Below are 23,062 nucleotides of genomic sequence, written 5' to 3'. Positions count from 1 at the left end.
AACTTATAAGGCAGTGGAGATAGTACAACTTCACTTGAAAAACACAGTCACATTGCACAATTTTCACTAGAGATTAACAATTGATTGTAAGACTTCTTTTATGTGAATGTAGTTCTTTAAGAATGTGCTAGTGTAGGGGTATCATGCAAGATTATCATTCGTGCGACCTTGGTTTGAGACCTGGCTAGTGCATAATGTGTCTTTTGAATCCTATGAAATGTTTCAAATTAATATATATTGAATCTCACTAAAAACACTGCAATATTGCATTTCTCAGAGATTAGCATCCAAGATGTCTCTATTCACCAAATTCTTAAAAAGCATAGAAGTAACACTTCCTCTCCACAGGTAAAAAAATTGTGCTACTGACACAAACACTAAAGTCCCAAAGCTGCAATTGTAAAGGCAATTACATTTCCGAATTAACTACATTTGTTCCAAAAACTCTTTAGCACAATCTTCCTTGAACTAAAAATACATCCATGGAGCAAAGATATGTATTTCTTATCTTGGGAAATCTATACAACAGTGCAAATAGTACAATTTCACTTGAAAATCATAGCCAAATTGAACATTTTTGACTAAAGATCATCAATTGATTGTTAGTCATTTGTTGTGTGAATTATAGGTAGCTAAAAAGCGCTAGTAGTGTAGGGGTATCATGCAAGATTCCCATTCTTGTGACCGGGGTTCGAGTCCCAGCTAGCGCATAAAAGTGTGTCTTTTCAATTCTATAAAATCTGTTAAATTAATATATAATTAATCTGTATAAAAAACATAGCTTTATTGCTTTTCTCAGAGATAGTCCTTGAAGATGTCTCAATTCACAAAATTCTTAAAAAGCATAGAGGTAACATTTTCTCTCCACAGGTAAAAAAAATGTACCAGTGATACAAACACTAAAGAGTTAAAGCTTTAATTGTGAAGTCAATTATATTTCTTAATTTTTTACATCTGCTCCACAATGTCATTATCAAATCTTTCCTTGAAAAAAAATGCATCCAAAGATTAAATATATGTATTTCTTATTGTGGGAAACTTATAAGGCAGTGGAGATAGTACAACTTCACTTGAAAAACACAGTCACATTGCACAATTTTCACTAGAGATTAACAATTGATTGTAAGACTTCTTTTATGTGAATGTAGTTCTTTAAGAATGTGCTAGTGTAGGGGTATCATGCAAGATTATCATTCGTGCGACCTTGGTTTGAGACCTGGCTAGTGCATAATGTGTCTTTTGAATCCTATGAAATGTTTCAAATTAATATATATTGAATCTCACTAAAAACACTGCAATATTGCATTTCTCAGAGATTAGCATCCAAGATGTCTCTATTCACCAAATTCTTAAAAAGCATAGAAGTAACACTTCCTCTCCACAGGTAAAAAAATTGTGCTACTGACACAAACACTAAAGTCCCAAAGCTGCTATTGTAAAGGCAATTACATTTCCAAATTATTTATATTTGCTCCAAAAACTCTTTAGCACAATCTTCCTTGAACTAAAAATACATCCATGGAGCAAATGTATGTACTTCTTATCTTGGGAAATCTATACTACAGTGCAAATAGAACAATTTCACTTGAAAATCATAGCCAAATTGCACATTTTTGACTAAAGATTATCAATTGAGTGTTAGTCATTTGTTGTGTGAATTAAAGGTTTCTAAAGAGCGCTAGTAGAGTAGGGGTATCATGCAAGATTCCCATTCTTGCGGCCCGGGTTCGAGTCCCGGCTAGCGCATGAAAATGTGTCTTTTGAATCCTAAGACATTTTTCAAATTAATATATATTGAATCTCACTAAAAACATTACAATATTGCATTTCTCAAAGATGAGCCTCCAAGATGTCTCTATTCACCAAATTCTTAAAAAGCATAATAGTAACATTTCCTCTCCACAGGTAAAAAAAAAGTGCTATGGACACAAACACTAAAGACCCAAAGCTGCTATTGTAAAGGCAATTACATTTCCGAATTAACTACATTTGTTCCAAAAACTCTTTAGCACAATCTTCCTTGAACTAAAAATACATCCATGGAGCAAAGATATGTATTTCTTATCTTGGGAAATCTATACAACAGTGCAAATAGTACAATTTCACTTGAAAATCATAGCCAAATTGAACATTTTTGACTAAAGATCATCAATTGATTGTTAGTCATTTGTTGTGTGAATTATAGGTAGCTAAAAAGCGCTAGTAGTGTAGGGGTATCATGCAAGATTCCCATTCTTGTGACCCGGGTTCGAGTCCCGGCTAGCGCATGAAAATGTGTCTTTTGAATTCTATAAAATCTGTTAAATTAATATATAATTAATCTGTATAAAAAACATAGCTTTATTGCTTTTCTCAGAGATAGTCCTTGAAAATGTATCAATTCACAAAATTTTTAAAAAGCATAGAGGTAACATTTTCTCTCCACAGGTAAAAAAAATGTACTAGTGATACAAACACTAAAGAGTTAAAGCTTTAATTGTGAAGTCAATTATAATTCTTAATTTATGACATCTGCTCCACAATGTCATTATCAAATCTTTCCTTGAAAAAAAATACAACCAAAGAGTAAATATATGTATTTCTTATTGTGGGAAACTTATAAGGCAGTGGAGATAGTACAACTTCACTTGAAAAACACTGTCACATTGCACAATTTTCACTAGAGATTAACAATTGATTGTAAGACTTCTTTTATGTGAATGTAGTTCTTTAAGAATGTGCTAGTGTAGGGGTATCAAGCAAGATTATCATTCGTGCGACCTTGGTTTGAGACCTGGCTAGTGCATAATGTGTCTTTTGAATCCTATGAAATGTTTCAAATTAATATATATTGAATCTCACTAAAAACACTGCAATATTGCATTTCTCAGAGATTAGCATCCAAGATGTTTCTATTCACCAAATTCTTAAAAAGCATAGAAGTAACACTTCCTCTCCACAGGTAAAAAAATTATGCTACTGGCACAAACACTAAAGTCCCAAAGCTGCTATTGTAATGGCAATAACATTTCCAAATTATTTATATTTGCTCCACAAACTCTTTAGCACAATCTTCCTTGAACTAAAAATACATCCATGGAGAAAATGTATGTACTTCTTATCTTGGGAAATCTATACAACAGTGCAAATAGTACAATTTCACTTGAAAATCATAGCCAAATTGCACATTTTTGACTAAAGATTATCAATTGATTGTTAGTCATTTGTTATGTGAATTAAAAGTTTCTAAAGAGCGCTAGTAGTGTAGGGGTATCATGCAAGATTCCCATTCTTGTGACCCGGGTTAGAGTCCTGGCTAGCGCATGAAAATGTGTTTTTTGAATCCTATGACATTTTTCAAATTAATATATATTGAATCTCACTAAAAACATTACAATATTGCATTTCTCAAAGATGAGCCTCCAAGATGTCTCTATTCACCAAATTCTTAAAAAGCATAATAGTAACATTTCCTCTCCACAGGTAAAAAAAAAAGTGCTACGGACACAAACACTAAAGACCCAAAGCTGCAATTGTAAAGGCAATTACATTTCCGAATTAACTACATTTGTTCCAAAAACTCTTTAGCACAATCTTCCTTGAACTAAAAATACATCCATGGAGCAAAGATATGTATTTCTTATCTTGGGAAATCTATACAACAGTGCAAATAGTACACTTTCACTTGAAAATCATAGCCAAATTGAACATTTTTGACTAAAGATCATCAATTGATTGTTAGTCATTTGTTGTGTGAATTATAGGTAGCTAAAAAGAGCTAGTAGTGCAGGGGTATCATGCAAGATTCCCATTCTTGTGACCGGGGTTCGAGTCCCAGCTAGCGCATAAAAGTGTGTCTTTTCAATTCTATAAAATCTGTTAAATTAATATATAATTAATCTGTATAAAAAACATAGCTTTATTGCTTTTCTCAGAGATAGTCCTTGAAGATGTCTCAATTCACAAAATTCTTAAAAAGCATAGAGGTAACATTTTCTCTCCACAGGTAAAAAAAATGTACCAGTGATACAAACACTAAAGAGTTAAAGCTTTAATTGTGAAGTCAATTATATTTCTTAATTTTTTACATCTGCTCCACAATGTCATTATCAAATCTTTCCTTGAAAAAAAATACATCCAAAGATTAAATATATGTATTTCTTATTGTGGGAAACTTATAAGGCAGTGGAGATAGTACAACTTCACTTGAAAAACACAGTCACATTGCACAATTTTCACTAGAGATTAACAATTGATTGTAAGACTTCTTTTATGTGAATGTAGTTCTTTAAGAATGTGCTAGTGTAGGGGTATCATGCAAGATTATCATTCGTGCGACCTTGGTTTGAGACCTGGCTAGTGCATAATGTGTCTTTTGAATCCTATGAAATGTTTCAAATTAATATATATTGAATCTCACTAAAACAACTGCAATATTGCATTTCTCAGAGATTAGCATCCAAGATGTCTCTATTCACCAAATTCTTAAAAAGCATAGAAGTAACACTTCCTCTCCACAGGTAAAAAAATTGTGCTACTGACACAAACACTAAAGTCCCAAAGCTGCTATTGTAAAGGCAATTACATTTCCGAATTATTTATATTTGCTCCAAAAACTCTTTAGCACAATCTTCCTTGAACTAAAAATACATACATGGAGCAAATGTATGTACTTCTTATCTTGGGAAATCTATACTACAGTGCAAATAGAACAATTTCACTTGAAAATCATAGCCAAATTGCACATTTTTGACTAAAGATTATCAATTGAGTGTTAGTCATTTGTTGTGTGAATTAAAGGTTTCTAAAGAGCGCTAGTAGAGTAGGGGTATCATGCAAGAATCCCATTCTTGCGGCCCGGGTTCGAGTCCCGGCTAGCGCATGAAAATGTGTCTTTTGAATCCTAAGACATTTTTCAAATTAATATATATTGAATCTCACTAAAAACATTACAATATTGCATTTCTCAAAGATGAGCCTCCAAGATGTCTCTATTCACCAAATTCTTAAAAAGCATAATAGTAACATTTCCTCTCCACAGGTAAAAAAAATGTGCTACTGACACAAACACTAAAGACCCAAAGCAGCTATTGTAAAGGCAATTACATTTCCGAATTATTTATATTTGTTCCACAAACTCTTTAGCACAATCTTCTTTGAACTAAAAATACATCCATGGAGCAAAGATATGTATTTCTTATCTTGGGAAATCTATACAACAGTGCAAATAGTACAATTTCACTTGAAAATCATAGCCAAATTGAACATTTTTGACTAAAGATCATCAATTGATTGTTAGTCATTTGTTGTTTGAATTATAGGTAGCTAAAAAGCGCTAGTAGTGTAGGGGTATCATGCAAGATGCCCATTCTTGCGACCCGGGTTCGAGTCCCGGCTAGCGCATGAAAATGTGTCTTTTGAATTCTATAAAATCTGTTAAATTAATATATAATTAATCTGTATAAAAAACATAGCTTTATTGCTATTCTCAGAGATAGTCCTTGAAGATGTCTCAATTCACAAAATTCTTAAAAAGCATAGAGGTAACATTTTCTCTCCACAGGTAAAAAAAATGTACCAGTGATACAAACACTAAAGAGTTAAAGCTTTAATTGTGAAGTCAATTATATTTCTTAATTTTTGACATCTGCTCCACAATGTCATTATCAAATCTTTCCTTGAAAAAAAATACATCCAAAGAGTAAATATATGTATTTCTTATTGTGGGAAACTTATAAGGCAGTGGAGATAGTACAACTTCACTTGAAAAACACAGTCACATTGCACAATTTTCACTAGAGTTTAACAATTGATTGTAAGACTTCTTTTATGTGAATGTAGTTCCTTAAGAATGTGCTATTGCAGGGGTATCATGCAAGATTATCATTCGTGCGACCTTGGTTTGAGACCTGGCTAGTGCATAATGTGTCTTTTGAATCCTATGAAATGTTTCAAATTAATATATATTGAATCTCACTAAAAACACTGCAATATTGCATTTCTCAGAGATTAGCATCCAAGATGTCTCTATTCACCAAATTCTTAAAAAGCATAGAAGTAACACTTCCTCTCCACAGGTAAAAAAATTATGCTACTGGCACAAACACTAAAGTCCCAAAGCTGCTATTGTAAAGGCAATAACATTTCCAAATTATTTATATTTGCTCCACAAACTCTTTAGCACAATCTTCCTTGAACTAAAAATACATCCATGGAGAAAATGTATGTACTTCTTATCTTGGGAAATCTATACAACAGTGCAAATAGTACAATTTCACTTGAAAATCATAGCCAAATTGCACATTTTTGACTAAAGATTATCAATTGATTGTTAGTCATTTGTTATGTGAATTAAAAGTTTCTAAAGAGTGCTAGTAGTGTAGGGGTATCATGCAAGATTCCCATTCTTGCGACCCGGGTTCGAGTCCCGGCTAGCGCATGAAAATGTGTTTTTTGAATCCTATGACATTTTTCAAATTAATATATATTGAATCTCACTAAAAACATTACAATATTGCATTTCTCAAAGATGAGCCTCCAAGATGTCTCTATTCACCAAATTCTTAAAAAGCATAATAGTAACATTTCCTCTCCACAGGTAAAAAAAATGTGCTACTGACACAAACACTAAAGACCCAAAGCTGCTATTGTAAAGGCAATTACATTTCGGAATTATTTATATTTGTTCCACAAACTCTTTAGCACAATCTTCCTTGAACTAAAAATACATCCATGGAGCAAAGATATGTATTTCTTATCTTGGGAAATCTATACAACAGTGCAAATAGTACAATTTCACTTGAAAATCATAGCCAAATTGAACATTTTTGACTAAAGATTATCAATTGAGTGTTAGTCATTTGTTGTGTGAATTAAAAGTTTCTAAAGAGCGCTAGTAGTGTAGGGGTATCATGCAAGATTCCCATTCTTGTGACCCGGGTTAGAGTCCTGGCTAGCGCATGAAAATGTGTTTTTTGAATCCTATGACATTTTTCAAATTAATATATATTGAATCTCACTAAAAACATTACAATATTGCATTTCTCAAAGATGAGCCTCCAAGATGTCTCTATTCACCAAATTCTTAAAAAGCATAATAGTAACATTTCCTCTCCACAGGTAAAAAAAAAGTGCTACGGACACAAACACTAAAGACCCAAAGCTGCAATTGTAAAGACAATTATATTTCCGAATTAACTACATTTGTTCCAAAAACTCTTTAGCACAATCTTCCTTGAACTAAAAATACATCCATGGAGCAAAGATATGTATTTCTTATCTTGGGAAATCTATACAACAGTGCAAATAGTACAATTTCACTTGAAAATCATAGCCAAATTGAACATTTTTGACTAAAGATCATCAATTGATTGTTAGTCATTTGTTGTGTGAATTATAGGTAGCTAAAAAGCGCTAGTAGTGTAGGGGTATCATGCAAGATTCCCATTCTTGTGACCGGGGTTCGAGTCCCAGCTAGCGCATAAAAGTGTGTCTTTTCAATTCTATAAAATCTGTTAAATTAATATATAATTAATCTGTATAAAAAACATAGCTTTATTGCTTTTCTCAGAGATAGTCTTTGAAGATGTCTCAATTCACAAAATTCTTAAAAAGCATAGAGGTAACATTTTCTCTCCACAGGTAAAAAAAATGTACCAGTGATACAAACACTAAAGAGTTAAAGCTTTAATTGTGAAGTCAATTATATTTCTTAATTTTTTACATCTGCTCCACAATGTCATTATCAAATCTTTCCTTGAGAAAAAATACATCCAAAGATTAAATATATGTATTTCTTATTGTGGGAAACTTATAAGGCAGTGGAGATAGTACAACTTCACTTGAAAAACACAGTCACATTGCACAATTTTCTCTAGAGATTAACAATTGATTGTAAGACTTCTTTTATGTGAATGTAGTTCTTTAAGAATGTGCTAGTGTAGGGGTATCATGCAAGATTATCATTCGTGCGACCTTGGTTTGAGACCTGGCTAGTGCATAATGTGTCTTTTGAATCCTATGAAATGTTTCAAATTAATATATATTGAATCTCACTAAAACAACTGCAATATTGCATTTCTCAGAGATTAGCATCCAAGATGTCTCTATTCACCAAATTCTTAAAAAGCATAGAAGTAACACTTCCTCTCCACAGGTAAAAAAATTGTGCTACTGACACAAACACTAAAGTCCCAAAGCTGCTATTGTAAAGGCAATTACATTTCCGAATTATTTATATTTGCTCCAAAAACTCTTTAGCACAATCTTCCTTGAACTAAAAATACATCCATGGAGCAAATGTATGTACTTCTTATCTTGGGAAATCTATACTACAGTGCAAATAGAACAATTTCACTTGAAAATCATAGCCAAATTGCACATTTATGACTAAAGATTATCAATTGAGTGTTAGTCATTTGTTGTGTGAATTAAAGGTTTCTAAAGAGCGCTAGTAGAGTAGGGGTATCATGCAAGATTCCCATTCTTGCGGCCCATGTTCGAGTCCCGGCTAGCGCATGAAAATGTGTCTTTTGAATTCTATAAAATCTGTTAAATTAATATATAATTAATCTGTATAAAAAACATAGCTTTATTGCTATTCTCAGAGATAGTCCTTGAAGATGTCTCAATTCACAAAATTCTTAAAAAGCATAGAGGTAACATTTTCTCTCCACAGGTAAAAAAAATGTACCAGTGATACAAACACTAAAGAGTTAAAGCTTTAATTGTGAAGTCAATTATATTTCTTAATTTTTGACATCTGCTCCACAATGTCATTATCAAATCTTTCCTTGAAAAAAAATACATCCAAAGAGTAAATATATGTATTTCTTATTGTGGGAAACTTATAAGGCAGTGGAGATAGTACAACTTCACTTGAAAAACACAGTCACATTGCACAATTTTCACTAGAGTTTAACAATTGATTGTAAGACTTCTTTTATGTGAATGTAGTTCCTTAAGAATGTGCTATTGCAGGGGTATCATGCAAGATTATCATTCGTGCGACCTTGGTTTGAGACCTGGCTAGTGCATAATGTGTCTTTTGAATCCTATGAAATGTTTCAAATTAATATATATTGAATCTCACTAAAAACACTGCAATATTGCATTTCTCAGAGATTAGCATCCAAGATGTCTCTATTCACCAAATTCTTAAAAAGCATAGAAGTAACACTTCCTCTCCACAGGTAAAAAAATTATGCTACTGGCACAAACACTAAAGTCCCAAAGCTGCTATTGTAAAGGCAATAACATTTCCAAATTATTTATATTTGCTCCACAAACTCTTTAGCACAATCTTCCTTGAACTAAAAATACATCCATGGAGAAAATGTATGTACTTCTTATCTTGGGAAATCTATACAACAGTGCAAATAGTACAATTTCACTTGAAAATCATAGCCAAATTGCACATTTTTGACTAAAGATTATCAATTGATTGTTAGTCATTTGTTATGTGAATTAAAAGTTTCTAAAGAGTGCTAGTAGTGTAGGGGTATCATGCAAGATTCCCATTCTTGCGACCCGGGTTCGAGTCCCGGCTAGCGCATGAAAATGTGTTTTTTGAATCCTATGACATTTTTCAAATTAATATATATTGAATCTCACTAAAAACATTACAATATTGCATTTCTCAAAGATGAGCCTCCAAGATGTCTCTATTCACCAAATTCTTAAAAAGCATAATAGTAACATTTCCTCTCCACAGGTAAAAAAAATGTGCTACTGACACAAACACTAAAGACCCAAAGCTGCTATTGTAAAGGCAATTACATTTCGGAATTATTTATATTTGTTCCACAAACTCTTTAGCACAATCTTCCTTGAACTAAAAATACATCCATGGAGCAAAGATATGTATTTCTTATCTTGGGAAATCTATACAACAGTGCAAATAGTACAATTTCACTTGAAAATCATAGCCAAATTGAACATTTTTGACTAAAGATTATCAATTGAGTGTTAGTCATTTGTTGTGTGAATTAAAAGTTTCTAAAGAGCGCTAGTAGTGTAGGGGTATCATGCAAGATTCCCATTCTTGTGACCCGGGTTAGAGTCCTGGCTAGCGCATGAAAATGTGTTTTTTGAATCCTATGACATTTTTCAAATTAATATATATTGAATCTCACTAAAAACATTACAATATTGCATTTCTCAAAGATGAGCCTCCAAGATGTCTCTATTCACCAAATTCTTAAAAAGCATAATAGTAACATTTCCTCTCCACAGGTAAAAAAAAAGTGCTACGGACACAAACACTAAAGACCCAAAGCTGCAATTGTAAAGACAATTATATTTCCGAATTAACTACATTTGTTCCAAAAACTCTTTAGCACAATCTTCCTTGAACTAAAAATACATCCATGGAGCAAAGATATGTATTTCTTATCTTGGGAAATCTATACAACAGTGCAAATAGTACAATTTCACTTGAAAATCATAGCCAAATTGAACATTTTTGACTAAAGATCATCAATTGATTGTTAGTCATTTGTTGTGTGAATTATAGGTAGCTAAAAAGCGCTAGTAGTGTAGGGGTATCATGCAAGATTCCCATTCTTGTGACCGGGGTTCGAGTCCCAGCTAGCGCATAAAAGTGTGTCTTTTCAATTCTATAAAATCTGTTAAATTAATATATAATTAATCTGTATAAAAAACATAGCTTTATTGCTTTTCTCAGAGATAGTCTTTGAAGATGTCTCAATTCACAAAATTCTTAAAAAGCATAGAGGTAACATTTTCTCTCCACAGGTAAAAAAAATGTACCAGTGATACAAACACTAAAGAGTTAAAGCTTTAATTGTGAAGTCAATTATATTTCTTAATTTTTTACATCTGCTCCACAATGTCATTATCAAATCTTTCCTTGAGAAAAAATACATCCAAAGATTAAATATATGTATTTCTTATTGTGGGAAACTTATAAGGCAGTGGAGATAGTACAACTTCACTTGAAAAACACAGTCACATTGCACAATTTTCACTAGAGATTAACAATTGATTGTAAGACTTCTTTTATGTGAATGTAGTTCTTTAAGAATGTGCTAGTGTAGGGGTATCATGCAAGATTATCATTCGTGCGACCTTGGTTTGAGACCTGGCTAGTGCATAATGTGTCTTTTGAATCCTATGAAATGTTTCAAATTAATATATATTGAATCTCACTAAAACAACTGCAATATTGCATTTCTCAGAGATTAGCATCCAAGATGTCTCTATTCACCAAATTCTTAAAAAGCATAGAAGTAACACTTCCTCTCCACAGGTAAAAAAATTGTGCTACTGACACAAACACTAAAGTCCCAAAGCTGCTATTGTAAAGGCAATTACATTTCCGAATTATTTATATTTGCTCCAAAAACTCTTTAGCACAATCTTCCTTGAACTAAAAATACATCCATGGAGCAAATGTATGTACTTCTTATCTTGGGAAATCTATACTACAGTGCAAATAGAACAATTTCACTTGAAAATCATAGCCAAATTGCACATTTATGACTAAAGATTATCAATTGAGTGTTAGTCATTTGTTGTGTGAATTAAAGGTTTCTAAAGAGCGCTAGTAGAGTAGGGGTATCATGCAAGATTCCCATTCTTGCGGCCCATGTTCGAGTCCCGGCTAGCGCATGAAAATGTGTCTTTTGAATCCTAAGACATTTTTCAAATTAATATATATTGAATCTCACTAAAAACATTACAATATTGCATTTCTCAAAGATGAGCCTCCAAGATGTCTCTATTCACCAAATTCTTAAAAAGCATAATAGTAACATTTCCTCTCCACAGGTAAAAAAAATGTGCTACTGACACAAACACTAAAGACCCAAAGCAGCTATTGTAAAGGCAATTACATTTCCGAATTATTTATATTTGTTCCACAAACTCTTTAGCACAATCTTCTTTGAACTAAAAATACATCCATGGAGCAAAGATATGTATTTCTTATCTTGGGAAATCTATACAACAGTGCAAATAGTACAATTTCACTTGAAAATCATAGCCAAATTGAACATTTTTGACTAAAGATCATCAATTGATTGTTAGTCATTTGTTGTGTGAATTATAGGTAGCTAAAAAGCGCTAGTAGTGTAGGGGTATCATGCGAGATTCCCATTCTTGCGACCCGGGTTCGAGTCCCGGCTAGCGCATGAAAATGTGTCTTTTGAATTCTATAAAATCTGTTAAATTAATATATAATTAATCTGTATAAAAAACATAGCTTTATTGCTTTTCTCAGAGATAGTCCTTGAAAATGTATCAATTCACAAAATTTTTAAAAAGCATAGAGGTAACATTTTCTCTCCACAGGTAAAAAAAATGTACTAGTGATACAAACACTAAAGAGTTAAAGCTTTAATTGTGAAGTCAATTATAATTCTTAATTTTTGACATCTGCTCCACAATGTCATTATCAAATCTTTCCTTGAAAAAAAATACATCCAAAGAGTAAATATATGTATTTCTTATTGTGGGAAACTTATAAGGCAGTGGAGATAGTACAACTTCACTTGAAAAACACCGTCACATTGCACAATTTTCACTAGAGATTAACAATTGATTGTAAGACTTCTTTTATGTGAATGTAGTTCTTTAAGAATGTGCTAGTGTAGGGGTATCAAGCAAAATTATCATTCGTGCGACCTTGGTTTGAGACCTGGCTAGTGCATAATGTGTCTTTTGAATCCTATGAAATGTTTCAAATTAATATATATTGAATCTCACTAAAAACACTGCAATATTGCATTTCTCAGAGATTAGCATCCAAGATGTTTCTATTCACCAAATTCTTAAAAAGCATAGAAGTAACACTTCCTCTCCACAGGTAAAAAAATTATGCTACTGGCAGAAACACTAAAGTCCCAAAGCTGCTATTGTAATGGCAATAACATTTCCAAATTATTTATATTTGCTCCACAAACTCTTTAGCACAATCTTCCTTGAACTAAAAATACATCCATGGAGAAAATGTATGTACTTCTTATCTTGGGAAATCTATACAACAGTGCAAATAGTACAATTTCACTTGAAAATCATAGCCAAATTGAACATTTTTGACTAAAGATTATCAATTGATTGTTAGTTATTTGTTGTGCGAATTGAAGATTTCTAAAGAGCGCTAGTAGTGTAGGGGTATCATGCAAGATTCCCATTCGTGCGACCCGGGTTCGCGTCCCGGCTAGCGCATGAAAATGTGTTTTTTGAATCCTATGACATTTTTCAAATTAATATATATTGAATCTCACTAAAAACATTACAATATTGCATTTCTCAAAGATGAGCCTCCAAGATGTCTCTATTCAGCAAATTCTTAAAAAGCATAATAGTAACATTTCCTCTCCACAGGTAAAAAAAAAGTGCTACGGACACAAACACTAAAGACCCAAAGCTGCTATTGTAAAGGCAATTACATTTCCCGAATTAACTACATTTGTTCCAAAAACTCTTTAGCACAATCTTCCTTGAACTAAAAATACATCCATGGAGCAAAGACATGTATTTCTTATCTTGGGAAATCTATACAACAGTGCAAATAGTACAATTTCACTTGAAAATCATAGCCAAATTGAGCATTTTTGACTAAAGATCATCAATTGATTGTTAGTCATTTGTTGTGTAAATTATAGGTAGCTAAAAAGCGCGAGTAGTGTAGGAGTATCATGCAAGATTCCCATTCTTGCGACCCGGGTTCGAGTCCCAGCTAGCGCATGAAAATGTGTCTTTTGAATTCTATAAAATCTGTTAAATTAATATATAATTAATCTGTATAAAAAACATAGCTTTATTGCTTTTCTCAGAGATAGTCCTTGAAAATGTATCAATTCACAAAATTTTTAAAAAGCATAGAGGTAACATTTTCTCTCCACAGGTAAAAAAAATGTACTAGTGATACAAACACTAAAGAGTTAAAGCTTTAATTGTGAAGTCAATTATAATTCTTAATTTTTGACATCTGCTCCACAATGTCATTATCAAATCTTTCCTTGAAAAAAAATACATCCAAAGAGTAAATATATGTATTTCTTATTGTGGGAAACTTATAAGGCAGTGGAGATAGTACAACTTCACTTGAAAAACACCGTCACATTGCACAATTTTCACTAGAGATTAACAATTGATTGTAAGACTTCTTTTATGTGAATGTAGTTCTTTAAGAATGTGCTAGTGTAGGGGTATCATGCAAGATTATCATTCGTGCGACCTTGGTTTGAGACCTGGCTAGTGCATAATGTGTCTTTTGAATCCTGTGAAATGTTTCAAATTAATATATATTGAATCTCACTAAAAACACTGCAATATTGCATTTCTCAGAGATTAGCATCCAAGATGTTTCTATTCACCAAATTCTTAAAAAGCATAGAAGTAACACTTCCTCTCCACAGGTAAAAAAATTATGCTACTGGCACAAACACTAAAGTCCCAAAGCTGCTATTGTAATGGCAATAACATTTCCAAATTATTTATATTTGCTCCACAAACTCTTTAGCACAATCTTCCTTGAACTAAAAATACATCCATGGAGAAAATGTATGTACTTCTTATCTTGGGAAATCTATACAACAGTGCAAATAGTACAATTTCACTTGAAAATCATAGCCAAATTGCACATTTTTGACTAAAGATTATCAATTGATTGTTAGTCATTTGTTATGTGAATTAAAAGTTTCTAAAGAGCGCTAGTAGTGTAGGGGTATCATGCAAGATTCCCATTCTTGTGACCCGGGTTAGAGTCCTGGCTAGCGCATGAAAATGTGTTTTTTGAATCCTATGACATTTTTCAAATTAATATATATTGAATCTCACTAAAAACATTACAATATTGCATTTCTCAAAGATGAGCCTCCAAGATGTCTCTATTCACCAAATTCTTAAAAAGCATAATAGTAACATTTCCTCTCCACAGGTAAAAAAAAAGTGCTACGGACACAAACACTAAAGACCCAAAGCTGCAATTGTAAAGGCAATTACATTTCCGAATTAACTACATTTGTTCCAAAAACTCTTTAGCACAATCTTCCTTGAACTAAAAATACATCCATGGAGCAAAGATATGTATTTCTTATCTTGGGAAATCTATACAACAGTGCAAATAGTACAATTTCACTTGAAAATCATAGCCAAATTGAACATTTTTGACTAAAGATCATCAATTGATTGTTAGTCATTTGTTGTGTGAATTATAGGTAGCTAAAAAGAGCTAGTAGTGCAGGGGTATCATGCAAGATTCCCATTCTTGTGACCGGGGTTCGAGTCCCAGCTAGCGCATAAAAGTGTGTCTTTTCAATTCTATAAAATCTGTTAAATTAATATATAATTAATCTGTATAAAAAACATAGCTTTATTGCTTTTCTCAGAGATAGTCCTTGAAGATGTCTCAATTCACAAAATTCTTAAAAAGCATAGAGGTAACATTTTCTCTCCACAGGTAAAAAAAATGTACCAGTGATACAAACACTAAAGAGTTAAAGCTTTAATTGTGAAGTCAATTATATTTCTTAATTTTTTACATCTGCTCCACAATGTCATTATCAAATCTTTCCTTGAAAAAAAATACATCCAAAGATTAAATATATGTATTTCTTATTGTGGGAAACTTATAAGGCAGTGGAGATAGTACAACTTCACTTGAAAAACACCGTCACATTGCACAATTTTCACTAGAGATTAACAATTGATTGTAAGACTTCTTTTATGTGAATGTAGTTCTTTAAGAATGTGCTAGTGTAGGGGTATCATGCAAGATTATCATTCGTGCGACCTTGGTTTGAGACCTGGCTAGTGCATAATGTGTCTTTTGAATCCTATGAAATGTTTCAAATTAATATATATTGAATCTCACTAAAACAACTGCAATATTGCATTTCTCAGAGATTAGCATCCAAGATGTCTCTATTCACCAAATTCTTAAAAAGCATAGAAGTAACACTTCCTCTCCACAGGTAAAAAAATTGTGCTACTGACACAAACACTAAAGTCCCAAAGCTGCTATTGTAAAGGCAATTACATTTCCGAATTATTTATATTTGCTCCAAAAACTCTTTAGCACAATCTTCCTTGAACTAAAAATACATCCATGGAGCAAATGTATGTACTTCTTATCTTGGGAAATCTATACTACAGTGCAAATAGAACAATTTCACTTGAAAATCATAGCCAAATTGCACATTTTTGACTAAAGATTATCAATTGAGTGTTAGTCATTTGTTGTGTGAATTAAAGGTTTCTAAAGAGCGCTAGTAGAGTAGGGGTATCATGCAAGATTCCCATTCTTGCGGCCCGGGTTCGAGTCCCGGCTAGCGCATGAAAATGTGTCTTTTGAATCCTAAGACATTTTTCAAATTAATATATATTGAATCTCACTAAAAACATTACAATATTGCATTTCTCAAAGATGAGCCTCCAAGATGTCTCTATTCACCAAATTCTTAAAAAGCATAATAGTAACATTTCCTCTCCACAGGTAAAAAAAATGTGCTACTGACACAAACACTAAAGACCCAAAGCAGCTATTGTAAAGGCAATTACATTTCCGAATTATTTATATTTGTTCCACAAACTCTTTAGCACAATCTTCTTTGAACTAAAAATACATCCATGGAGCAAAGATATGTATTTCTTATCTTGGGAAATCTATACAACAGTGCAAATAGTACAATTTCACTTGAAAATCATAGCCAAATTGAACATTTTTGACTAAAGATCATCAATTGATTGTTAGTCATTTGTTGTGTGAATTATAGGTAGCTAAAAAGCGCTAGTAGTGTAGGGGTATCATGCAAGATTCCCATTCTTGCGACCCGGGTTCGAGTCCCGGCTAGCGCATGAAAATGTGTCTTTTGAATTCTATAAAATCTGTTAAATTAATATATAATTAATCTGTATAAAAAACATAGCTTTATTGCTTTTCTCAGAGATAGTCCTTGAAAATGTATCAATTCACAAAATTTTTAAAAAGCATAGAGGTAACATTTTCTCTCCACAGGTAAAAAAAATGTACTAGTGATACAAACACTAAAGAGTTAAAGCTTTAATTGTGAAGTCAATTATAATTCTTAATTTTTGACATCTGCTCCACAATGTCATTATCAAATCTTTCCTTGAAAATAAATACATCCAAAGAGTAAATATATGTATTTCTTATTGTGGGAAACTTATAAGGCAGTGGAGATAGTACAACTTCACTTGAAAAACACCGTCACATTGCACAATTTTCACTAGAGATTAACAATTGATTGTAAGACTTCTTTTATGTGAATGTAGTTCTTTAAGAATGTGCTAGTGTAGGGGTATCAAGCAAGATTATCATTCGTGCGACCTTGGTTTGAGACCTGGCTAGTGCATAATGTGTCTTTTGAATCCTATGAAATGTTTCAAATTAATATATATTGAATCTCACTAAAACACTGCAATATTGCATTTCTCAGAGATTAGCATCCAAGATGTTTCTATTCACCAAATTCTTAAAAAGCATAGAAGTAACACTTCCTCTCCACAGGTAAAAAAATTATGCTACTGGCACAAACACTAAAGTCCCAAAGCTGCTATTGTAATGGCAATAACATTTCCAAATTATTTATATTTGCTCCACAAACTCTTTAGCACAATCTTCCTTGAACTAAAAATACATCCATGGAGAAAATGTATGTACTTCTTATCTTGGGAAATCTATACAACAGTGCAAATAGTACAATTTCACTTGAAAATCATAGCCAAATTGAACATTTTTGACTAAAGATTATCAATTGATTGTTAGTTATTTGTTGTGCGAATTAAAGATTTCTAAAGAGCGCTAGTAGTGTAGGGGTATCATGCAAGATTCCCATTCTTGTGACCCGGGTTCGAGTCCCGCCTAGTGCATGAAAATGTGTTTTTTGAATCCTATGACATTTTTCAAATGAATATATATTGAATCTCACTAAAAACATTACAATATTGCATTTCTCAAAGATGAGCCTCCAAGATGTCTCTATTCACCAAATTCTTAAAAAGCATAATAGTAACATTTCCTCTCCACAGGTAAAAAAAATGTGCTACTGACACAAACACTAAAGACCCAAAGCTGCTATTGTAAAGGCAATTACATTTCCGAATTATTTATATTTGTTCCACAAATTCTTTAGCACAATCTTCCTTGAACTAAAAATACATCCATGGAGCAAAGATATGTATTTCTTATCTTGGGAAATCTATACAACAGTGCAAATAGTACAATTTCACTTGAAAATCATAGCCAAATTGAACATTTTTGACTAAAGATCATCAATTGATTGTTAGTCATTTGTTGTGTAAATTATAGGTAGCTAAAAAGCGCGAGTAGTGTAGGGGTATCATGCAAGATTCCCATTCGTGCGACCCGGGTTCGCGTCCCGTCTAGCGCATGAAAATGTGTTTTTTGAATCCTATGACATTTTTCAAATTAATATATATTGAATCTCACTAAAAACATTACAATATTGCATTTCTCAAAGATGAGCCTCCAAGATGTCTCTATTCAGCAAATTCTTAAAAAGCATAATAGTAACATTTCCTCTCCACAGGTAAAAAAAAAGTGCTACGGACACAAACACTAAAGACCCAAAGCTGCTATTGTAAAGGCAATTACATTTCCCGAATTAACTACATTTGTTCCAAAAACTCTTTAGCACAATCTTCCTTGAACTAAAAATACATCCATGGAGCAAAGATATGTATTTCTTATCTTGGGAAATCTATACAACAGTGCAAATAGTACAATTTCACTTGAAAATCATAGCCAAATTGAACATTTTTGACTAAAGATCATCAATTGATTGTTAGTCATTTGTTGTGTGAATTATAGGTAGCTAAAAAGCGCTAGTAGTGTAGGGGTATCATGCAAGATTCCCATTCTTGTGACAGGGGTTCGAGTCCCAGCTAGCGCATAAAAGTGTGTCTTTTCAATTCTATAAAATCTGTTAAATTAATATATAATTAATCTGTATAAAAAACATAGCTTTATTGCTTTTCTCAGAGATAGTCTTTGAAGATGTCTCAATTCACAAAATTCTTAAAAAGCATAGAGGTAACACTTTCTCTCCACAGGTAAAAAAAATGTACCAGTGATACAAACACTAAAGAGTTAAAGCTTTAATTGTGAAGTCAATTATATTTCTTAATTTTTTACATCTGCTCCACAATGTCATTATCAAATCTTTCCTTGAAAAAAAATACATCCAAAGATTAAATATATGTATTTCTTATTGTGGGAAACTTATAAGGCAGTGGAGATAGTACAACTTCACTTGAAAAACACAGTCACATTGCACAATTTTCACTAGAGATTAACAATTGATTGTAAGACTTCTTTTATGTGAATGTAGTTCTTTAAGAATGTGCTAGTGTAGGGGTATCATGCAAGATTATCATTCGTGCGACCTTGGTTTGAGACCTGGCTAGTGCATAATGTGTCTTTTGAATCCTATGAAATGTTTCAAATTAATATATATTGAATCTCACTAAAACAACTGCAATATTGCATTTCTCAGAGATTAGCATCCAAGATGTCTCTATTCACCAAATTCTTAAAAAGCATAGAAGTAACACTTCCTCTCCACAGGTAAAAAAATTGTGCTACTGACACAAACACTAAAGTCCCAAAGCTGCTATTGTAAAGGCAATTACATTTCCGAATTATTTATATTTGCTCCAAAAACTCTTTAGCACAATCTTCCTTGAACTAAAAATACATCCATGGAGCAAATGTATGTACTTCTTATCTTGGGAAATCTATACTACAGTGCAAATAGAACAATTTCACTTGAAAATCATAGCCAAATTGCACATTTTTGACTAAAGATTATCAATTGAGTGTTAGTCATTTGTTGTGTGAATTAAAGGTTTCTAAAGAGCGCTAGTAGAGTAGGGGTATCATGCAAGATTCCCATTCTTGCGGCCCGGGTTCCAGTCCCGGCTAGCGCATGAAAATGTGTCTTTTGAATCCTAAGACATTTTTCAAATTAATATATATTGAATCTCACTAAAAACATTACAATATTGCATTTCTCAAAGATGAGCCTCCAAGATGTCTCTATTCACCAAATTCTTAAAAAGCATAATAGTAACATTTCCTCTCCACAGGTAAAAAAAATGTGCTACTGACACAAACACTAAAGACCCAAAGCAGCTATTGTAAAGGCAATTACATTTCCGAATTATTTATATTTGTTCCACAAACTCTTTAGCACAATCTTCTTTGAACTAAAAATACATCCATGGAGCAAAGATATGTATTTCTTATCTTGGGAAATCTATACAACAGTGCAAATAGTACAATTTCACTTGAAAATCATAGCCAAATTGAACATTTTTGACTAAAGATCATCAATTGATTGTTAGTCATTTGATGTGTGAATTATAGGTAGCTAAAAAGTGCTAGTAGTGTAGGGGTATCATGCAAGATTCCCATTCTTGCGACCCGGGTTCGAGTCCCAGCTAGCGCATGAAAATGTGTCTTTTGAATTGTATAAAATCTGTTAAATTAATATATAATTAATCTGTATAAAAAACATAGCTTTATTGCTTTTCTCAGAGATAGTCCTTGAAAATGTATCAATTCACAAAATTTTTAAAAAGCATAGAGGTAACATTTTCTCTCCACAGGTAAAAAAAATGTACTAGTGATACAAACACTAAAGAGTTAAAGCTTTAATTGTGAAGTCAATTATAATTCTTAATTTTTGACATCTGCTCCACAATGTCATTATCAAATCTTTCCTTGAAAAAAAATACATCCAAAGAGTAAATATATGTATTTCTTATTGTGGGAAACTTATAAGGCAGTGGAGATAGTACAACTTCACTTGAAAAACACCGTCACATTGCACAATTTTCACTAGAGATTAACAATTGATTGTAAGACTTCTTTTATGTGAATGTAGTTCTTTAAGAATGTGCTAGTGTAGGGGTATCAAGCAAGATTATCATTAGTGCGACCTTGGTTTGAGACCTGGCTAGTGCATAATGTGTCTTTTGAATCCTATGAAATGTTTCAAATTAATATATATTGAATCTCACTAAAAACACTGCAATATTGCATTTCTCAGAGATTAGCATCCAAGATGTTTCTATTCACCAAATTCTTAAAAAGCATAGAAGTAACACTTCCTCTCCACAGGTAAAAAAATTATGCTACTGGCACAAACACTAAAGTCCCAAAGCTGCTATTGTAATGGCAATAACATTTCCAAATTATTTATATTTGCTCCACAAACTCTTTAGCACAATCTTCCTTGAACTAAAAATACATCCATGGAGAAAATGTATGTACTTCTTATCTTGGGAAATCTATACAACAGTGCAAATAGTACAATTTCACTTGAAAATCATAGCCAAATTGAACATTTTTGACTAAAGATTATCAATTGATTGTTAGTTATTTGTTGTGCGAATTAAAGATTTCTAAAGAGCGCTAGTAGTGTAGGGGTATCATGCAAGATTCCCATTCTTGTGACCCGGGTTCGAGTCCCGCCTAGTGCATGAAAATGTGTTTTTTGAATCCTATGACATTTTTCAAATGAATATATATTGAATCTCACTAAAAACATTACAATATTGCATTTCTCAAAGATGAGCCTCCAAGATGTCTCTATTCACCAAATTCTTAAAAAGCATAATAGTAACATTTCCTCTCCACAGGTAAAAAAAATGTGCTACTGACACAAACACTAAAGACCCAAAGCTGCTATTGTAAAGGCAATTACATTTCCGAATTATTTATATTTGTTCCACAAATTCTTTAGCACAATCTTCCTTGAACTAAAAATACATCCATGGAGCAAAGATATGTATTTCTTATCTTGGGAAATCTATACAACAGTGCAAATAGTACAATTTCACTTGAAAATCATAGCCAAATTGAACATTTTTGACTAAAGATCATCAATTGATTGTTAGTCATTTGTTGTGTAAATTATAGGTAGCTAAAAAGCGCGAGTAGTGTAGGGGTATCATGCAAGATTCCCATTCGTGCGACCCGGGTTCGCGTCCCGTCTAGCGCATGAAAATGTGTTTTTTGAATCCTATGACATTTTTCAAATTAATATATATTGAATCTCACTAAAAACATTACAATATTGCATTTCTCAAAGATGAGCCTCCAAGATGTCTCTATTCAGCAAATTCTTAAAAAGCATAATAGTAACATTTCCTCTCCACAGGTAAAAAAAAAGTGCTACGGACACAAACACTAAAGACCCAAAGCTGCTATTGTAAAGGCAATTACATTTCCCGAATTAACTACATTTGTTCCAAAAACTCTTTAGCACAATCTTCCTTGAACTAAAAATACATCCATGGAGCAAAGATATGTATTTCTTATCTTGGGAAATCTATACAACAGTGCAAATAGTACAATTTCACTTGAAAATCATAGCCAAATTGAACATTTTTGACTAAAGATCATCAATTGATTGTTAGTCATTTGTTGTGTGAATTATAGGTAGCTAAAAAGCGCTAGTAGTGTAGGGGTATCATGCAAGATTCACATTCTTGTGACCGGGGTTCGAGTCCCAGCTAGCGCATAAAAGTGTGTCTTTTCAATTCTATAAAATCTGTTAAATTAATATATAATTAATCTGTATAAAAAACATAGCTTTATTGCTTTTCTCAGAGATAGTCTTTGAAGATGTCTCAATTCACAAAATTCTTAAAAAGCATAGAGGTAACATTTTCTCTCCACAGGTAAAAAAAATGTACCAGTGATACAAACACTAAAGAGTTAAAGCTTTAATTGTGAAGTCAATTATATTTCTTAATTTTTTACATCTGCTCCACAATGTCATTATCAAATCTTTCCTTGAAAAAAAATACATCCAAAGATTAAATATATGTATTTCTTATTGTGGGAAACTTATAAGGCAGTGGAGATAGTACAACTTCACTTGAAAAACACAGTCACATTGCACAATTTTCACTAGAGATTAACAATTGATTGTAAGACTTCTTTTATGTGAATGTAGTTCTTTAAGAATGTGCTAGTGTAGGGGTATCATGCAAGATTATCATTCGTGCGACCTTGGTTTGAGACCTGGCTAGTGCATAATGTGTCTTTTGAATCCTATGAAAT

General features: G+C 32.5%; 17 non-coding genes across 17 annotated transcripts; all 17 read left to right on the top strand.

Annotated features, from left to right (window-relative positions):
• Positions 1 to 639: 639 nt before the first annotated feature.
• On the top strand, positions 640 to 710 carry TRNAG-CCC (transfer RNA glycine (anticodon CCC)). Its single transcript has one exon. It is a non-coding gene; the product is annotated as a tRNA-Gly (tRNA).
• A 965-nt stretch (positions 711 to 1,675) lies between these two features.
• On the top strand, positions 1,676 to 1,746 carry TRNAG-CCC (transfer RNA glycine (anticodon CCC)). Its single transcript has one exon. It is a non-coding gene; the product is annotated as a tRNA-Gly (tRNA).
• A 450-nt stretch (positions 1,747 to 2,196) lies between these two features.
• Positions 2,197 to 2,267, top strand: TRNAG-CCC (transfer RNA glycine (anticodon CCC)). The gene has a single exon. It is a non-coding gene; the product is annotated as a tRNA-Gly (tRNA).
• Positions 2,268 to 3,232: 965 nt separating this feature from the next.
• Positions 3,233 to 3,303, top strand: TRNAG-CCC (transfer RNA glycine (anticodon CCC)). The gene has a single exon. It is a non-coding gene; the product is annotated as a tRNA-Gly (tRNA).
• A 2,008-nt stretch (positions 3,304 to 5,311) lies between these two features.
• TRNAG-CCC (transfer RNA glycine (anticodon CCC)) lies at positions 5,312 to 5,382 on the top strand. The gene has a single exon. It is a non-coding gene; the product is annotated as a tRNA-Gly (tRNA).
• Positions 5,383 to 6,347: 965 nt separating this feature from the next.
• On the top strand, positions 6,348 to 6,418 carry TRNAG-CCC (transfer RNA glycine (anticodon CCC)). Its single transcript has one exon. It is a non-coding gene; the product is annotated as a tRNA-Gly (tRNA).
• A 450-nt stretch (positions 6,419 to 6,868) lies between these two features.
• Positions 6,869 to 6,939, top strand: TRNAG-CCC (transfer RNA glycine (anticodon CCC)). Its single transcript has one exon. It is a non-coding gene; the product is annotated as a tRNA-Gly (tRNA).
• Positions 6,940 to 7,389: 450 nt separating this feature from the next.
• On the top strand, positions 7,390 to 7,460 carry TRNAG-CCC (transfer RNA glycine (anticodon CCC)). Its single transcript has one exon. It is a non-coding gene; the product is annotated as a tRNA-Gly (tRNA).
• Positions 7,461 to 9,461: 2,001 nt separating this feature from the next.
• Positions 9,462 to 9,532, top strand: TRNAG-CCC (transfer RNA glycine (anticodon CCC)). The gene has a single exon. It is a non-coding gene; the product is annotated as a tRNA-Gly (tRNA).
• A 450-nt stretch (positions 9,533 to 9,982) lies between these two features.
• Positions 9,983 to 10,053, top strand: TRNAG-CCC (transfer RNA glycine (anticodon CCC)). Its single transcript has one exon. It is a non-coding gene; the product is annotated as a tRNA-Gly (tRNA).
• Positions 10,054 to 10,503: 450 nt separating this feature from the next.
• Positions 10,504 to 10,574, top strand: TRNAG-CCC (transfer RNA glycine (anticodon CCC)). Its single transcript has one exon. It is a non-coding gene; the product is annotated as a tRNA-Gly (tRNA).
• Positions 10,575 to 12,060: 1,486 nt separating this feature from the next.
• Positions 12,061 to 12,131, top strand: TRNAG-CCC (transfer RNA glycine (anticodon CCC)). Its single transcript has one exon. It is a non-coding gene; the product is annotated as a tRNA-Gly (tRNA).
• A 2,523-nt stretch (positions 12,132 to 14,654) lies between these two features.
• TRNAG-CCC (transfer RNA glycine (anticodon CCC)) lies at positions 14,655 to 14,725 on the top strand. The gene has a single exon. It is a non-coding gene; the product is annotated as a tRNA-Gly (tRNA).
• Positions 14,726 to 16,211: 1,486 nt separating this feature from the next.
• Positions 16,212 to 16,282, top strand: TRNAG-CCC (transfer RNA glycine (anticodon CCC)). Its single transcript has one exon. It is a non-coding gene; the product is annotated as a tRNA-Gly (tRNA).
• Positions 16,283 to 16,732: 450 nt separating this feature from the next.
• Positions 16,733 to 16,803, top strand: TRNAG-CCC (transfer RNA glycine (anticodon CCC)). The gene has a single exon. It is a non-coding gene; the product is annotated as a tRNA-Gly (tRNA).
• A 964-nt stretch (positions 16,804 to 17,767) lies between these two features.
• On the top strand, positions 17,768 to 17,838 carry TRNAG-CCC (transfer RNA glycine (anticodon CCC)). The gene has a single exon. It is a non-coding gene; the product is annotated as a tRNA-Gly (tRNA).
• Positions 17,839 to 21,403: 3,565 nt separating this feature from the next.
• TRNAG-CCC (transfer RNA glycine (anticodon CCC)) lies at positions 21,404 to 21,474 on the top strand. The gene has a single exon. It is a non-coding gene; the product is annotated as a tRNA-Gly (tRNA).
• Positions 21,475 to 23,062: the final 1,588 nt, after the last annotated feature.

Source organism: Taudactylus pleione, unplaced genomic scaffold (genome assembly GCF_031769625.1).
Source record: "Taudactylus pleione unplaced genomic scaffold, aTauple2 ptg000497l, whole genome shotgun sequence".
Lineage (NCBI taxonomy): Eukaryota > Metazoa > Chordata > Amphibia > Anura > Myobatrachidae > Taudactylus > Taudactylus pleione.
Note: the sequence above shows the minus strand (reverse complement) of the source record. Positions and strands in the feature narration are given on the sequence as shown.